Below are 5349 nucleotides of genomic sequence, written 5' to 3'. Positions count from 1 at the left end.
ACCACCAGATTGGCTTCCTTTTTTTTGGAGGAGAGCATCTTGGTTCTATTGGGTATGGTGAGATCCATGCATTTGTGCATGTGTTTGTACAGTGCATTGGTGTATGATTCGACGGTCATGCAACTGATCTTCATTTGAATGGGTACTGTGAAGTTAGCCACCTCTGTTTTTAGGACCCCAAAGTTAGCTTTGGAGAAGTTTTTCATGGTGGTTACCTTTGCGGGGGGGGGGGGGATTGGAGGGATGTGGATTTCCAAGATGATTAGTTTGTGGTCAGATCTAACCAGGGAGGAGTTGACTGTTGGTGTAGAGCAATGGTTGCCCATGTTAGTAATGACCAGGTGAAGGATGTTGCTACCTCTAGTGGGGGTAAGAACGAGCTGGTCCAGGGCATTGGAATTAATGAATTCCAGGAAACATTGGGCAAGTGTATTAGTACATGAGTAGCTTTCCCAGTTAATGTAGGGGTAGTTGAAGTTGCCCAGTATGAGAGTGTTAGGTTGGACCCTAATATTCTCCAGGGTGCTTAGGAATGTGGAGTGTGAGCCTTGGGACATGGTTGGGAATCTATAGCAGGCTACAACCTGAATCACTGTCTTACCTAATGTTAGCTGCACCTGAAGTATCTCAGATGCGTTATGTTGGGCTACCAGTCTGGAGATGTGCACATCCTTTATGAATATGGAAACATCACTGCTTTTGGAGCTTCGGACCATGTTCTGGGGCAGAAAGGTGTGGAATGAGTTATAGCCTGGTAGTGCAGGGGGTGCTTTCTGCTGCCTTGAACCAGGTCCCTGTTATAGCACAAATGTCGATGTTCTCCATTTTAAGGAGTGCTTTGAGCGAGTGCATTTTCAGATTTAGACTTCTAGCATTGAGCAGCATGACCCTCAGATTGCATTTGTTTGTAGCTGTTACAGTGGTAATTTGGTCTTTGCAACACCACCAAAAAAAGCACTATAGGGGTGGTAAGAGCCTTGGCCAGTATCTGGAAGCCCAGGGTGACAGATGCAGGCCATCTCTGACAAAGCATCGAGGTCTGTCAGTCGCGTCATCCCAGGCAGACAGATACTGGATCCCCTTAGAATGATACCAGAAACTTAGCCAATAGTTGAAATCAGTCATTTTCTGCTTGTACTGTGGTATCATTCTGGGTGATGTTAGTATGCTGCTCAGGGCTAGCATCATACCCACCTGGGCTACATAATCCAAGAGCTTCGCCATGTCTCTTTTCATGTAGTCCAGGGAGGTACATCTCAGGTCATTCACACCCACATGTACAATGACAGAGTCATATTTGTACCTGTTATTGAGGGACCTGAGTACATGCATTATGTGGCAGATCCTAGCACCTGACAGGCAGCTGACTGTTACTTTCTCCCTATTTAACCTAGTGAGTGGGACATCAGTGTGCCTCACTATCACGTCATCTATGACTAGTGCGCTGGGCATGCTGTTTTGCCTTACGGGCTTTGTTTGAGTGGCACACTGTTTAGGAGAGTTATGTGTCTCGTGATTAGTGTTGTGTTGTGGTAGTTGAGTGCGTCTCTGCCTTGGAGGTCCTGCTGTTTGAGTAGATTTTTATTGAGAGCCTCCATGAAGGTGGGTATGCGGTTTGTGTTTTTATGTGAAGGCAGTGCTGGTATGTGTTGTGGAGGGGGCTATGTGTTCCATGTGGTGTGGTGCAAGTGTTGACCTTCTCCACATGCACTGGAATCTGAGTGAGTAACCCTTCTCTAGGAAAGGTGGCTCCTACCGGTATAATTTAGTGTCAGTTGCTATTTCTACCTTGTTCATTTTTTTCTAGTTCCTTTCCTTTATTAACGTGATACATAGAACCATCCTGTTTAATTTTAAGGTTCCTTAATTTCTACTTTTAGTATTTTGACCCTCAAAAATCTAACCATAGTTTAAGTACATGCTTTAAATCACATATTTGAGATTTTACTGTTTTGCAAAATGTTGATCTATGAATTTTTGAGCTTATGCCTCTGAGGTAACACCATCTTGAGCTAAGAGTTCTTTTTTTGTTAACTTTATATTATTCCTGATATTCAGTCACTTCAGTGTCATTAAATGCCTTTAATTGTTTGCCAGATAGCTACGCTGAGAGGATTCTGGCCCAGTCACTCAATATCTGTCCTTTCGATTGGGCATTTGGGTTCTTCCTCCCTCGTTAGTTGTTTAAGAGGTGGAACTGGTCACCATGGCAACATACTTGGTCACTGCCAACATCCCCTTGGCTGTAGCCACTGTCATTTGCAGCAGGTGCTATACCGCTGTCATCTTGTAACAACACAGATATATGCAGCCACAAAAGCAGAACTCCCAGTCCACACCACAACACTGCTGTCTCCTCAGTTGAGGAATATCTTTTATGCTCAGATTTTAAATACTGAAAGGTAAACTCTGGATCGTTATTACCATAGAAATTTATATGCCAGTTTTGCCCACTGTACCCACCTATGTGATATCAAAACAAAGCAACAGAGGAAAAAAAGCAAAGTAGCAGTGGTAACTTGTCCATAAAATCATCTCAGTCCACTCAAAACCCATGCCTTTAATCATCCTTTTTTTCTGAACTCCCAAAAAACATCTGTCATTGTTGGTAGTAGTCGTTTTTTCTTTGTCTGTAGCATGCAGTAAATTCACTGTATGCAGCTGAGCAATGCCCATGAACATTTCTCTTTTGCCCTCATGTGGCACTGAAAAATAGGAACTTGCTGATACACTTTATTTCAACTTTTGGAGACTCCTACAAGATAGTTATCATCACCACAAGGCCTACAAACATTGATTTGCAATACATTTTCTTGTTCCTTTTGCTACAATGCTTACACTGAGGGTGGTTGCTGCCTGCTCTATTACCAGGCGCCATCTTAGAGGCCATATGGTTTTCAGCGTTTTGTTCTTATTTTTAAATATTTTAAGTAATTCTGCACTTTATTTCCTTCCTTGTCAGTCACAGCACTAATTTTACATACTTACAACTTCTTGGTTGTTACTTTAAGCTATATGCTTGGAACTCATTCTGTCTATATACATAACATGCTTTGTCCAATGCCTTGTTCTAATAATCCGCTTCTGACCCAAGCATGTGTGAGTCTACATAAAAACATACTGGAAGCAGTGAATTGGGCAAATCTCCATGCTCACTGTCTTGTTTCTTTGTTTCATTTCAGTTACATGCATGTCAAATGACTTCTGAACTCTTTGGTTTCTTTTGAAAATGTGCATTATGATTCCTCATCAGGGCCAGTCATTCAGTGGTGTAAACATTAGATTTAGGTGATTTGGTCACATTGATTTATCTTGATGTGACACATGACCTTATCTAAAAATGAGAAAAAGGAGACTGATTATGATGATTGTTTGTGTCTTTCGGCTTTTTCCCGGTTAGGGGTCGCCACAGCAGAACTCCGGTCCGATAATGATTGGCAGTAGATTTTTACGTACTGGCTTACCGGGCCTAACGCACAACCTTCAATGAAGGAACGCCCATTCACACATGTCACCACACAGAAGACGATCTAACTGAGAATCGAACGGGCAACGTCTAACTGTGAGGCAACAACGCTACCGCAGCACCACCACCGTGGTGTAGACTGGTTATGATGATATGGTTGATTTTTTTTTTCTGGCTTGTATTATGCTTGAACCTTGGTTTTCAGGACAAAAATCTTGCCTCACTCTGTCTCTCTTCCTCCTTAAGGTTGAAACTGTTAAATAGCTTAACTGTTTTCTTGCTATAACATGGGACATTGTATATTTCCATTTTTTTCAGCAAGTCCACCCATAGTGACATATGGCTTAAATCAGTGAATCCAAAAACTCCAATTTTTTTCTGACAAATTTCCATGAAACTTCAAAGTAGTTGTTGGTTGTACTGAAGACATTTTGAGCTAGAAAATTGAAGGAAATATAGTTGAAAAATGAGTGGTTCAATGGAACGTAAAACTGAAATGATGATTATGAGAACAAGGTTCAACAACATTCGGTTCAGAAATAAAATTGTTTTAACATGAAAAATCACAAGAATGAGAAATGAGTACTACATTCCTGTTTTTAATTGAAACACAAGAAATTCTGAGTTTACTTTGTAGTGTCAGAGGAAGTGACACTGTAGAAGCTTACGTGGTGAAATACAAGGCAGAAATAGCTTGAACACTGCAAAATGCAGACAAACAAAAACACAGATTTTTTTCTGTCAAGAAAATTTAATTTTGATACCTTGCAGAATATGTACATATGAAAGTATGCACATTATCAAGATGAACAAGAGGTACAAAACATTGATGTTAACACCAAGACACTACTTCAAACTGCTCAGAATGCAATAATCACATGACACAACAATCACAGTAAGAATATCTCCCTTAAAGAAACAGATACCTTAATAGTTAAGTATGCCTAGATATGTGACAGAAGGTAGTGTGGCCGTGGTGGTGCAGCGGTTAGAGTTGCTGCCTCACAGCAAGAGGTTCTCTAGTTCGATCCTTGGCTCGGGTGCTTCCTGTGCGGAGTCTGCATGTCCACCCTGTGGTCATGTGGGTTTCCTCTGGGTACTCTGGTTTCCTCCCACATCCCAAAGACATGCTGTATGTATGTTAGGCAGAGATTGTCTCTGAGTAGGCGATATGCAACAGAGTAAAGCTGGAGTTTTTTCAGATGGTCTGTGTATGGGCATCTGTTTGAGGCCAGTAATCCTCTTTGTGAGGTATTTCTGCAGCCTTTACAGTTGTTGTAGATGTCTTGTGAGGTACATACCAAAGGGGGCATTGTACTTTATAATGGGTCTAATGAATGATGAGTAGATGGGAACAATGACCTCTTTTTTCCTGGATGAGAAACCTTTTGTGATGAGGTGTGCCACGTAGAAGGATTTCCTGACTACTGTGGTGATGTGATTATCAAAGGAGTTGAGTGGGATCAGGTGACCAGACAGCTGGAGGATTTTGTGAGAAAATTTTTACTGAATTTCACCATAAAAGACCAATCATATGTAGAATTGCATAACATTACTTCAGCATGTTGATTTGTCAACTGTATTACAATCCTTGTACCTTACATCAGTATGATTTAGACATTCTTTATTTATAAACAAATTATGTTACTCAAAAAGAAAAACTAAGTGTAATTTTTCACAAGATGAACATTACAAAACCTAAAATGTCTAGTGATGCAGTCTGTACAGTCCTTGACAGGTTTAGGTCCTGTTTATCAATGTTATTTTTTTCCATGTGTTGGAACCATTCAGCATATTTCTAATATGAATGGATAAGTGAAGTGCCTGTTAATTGTCAAATCACATATCACATCCCCTCTATATTATGTTATGGGTAGCAGAAT

Source organism: Protopterus annectens, chromosome 8.part0, assembly GCF_019279795.1.
Source record: "Protopterus annectens isolate FY-2018-M chromosome 8.part0, PAN1.0, whole genome shotgun sequence".
Taxonomy (NCBI): Eukaryota; Metazoa; Chordata; order Ceratodontiformes; family Protopteridae; genus Protopterus; species Protopterus annectens.
This window is presented reverse-complemented; position numbering follows the sequence as displayed.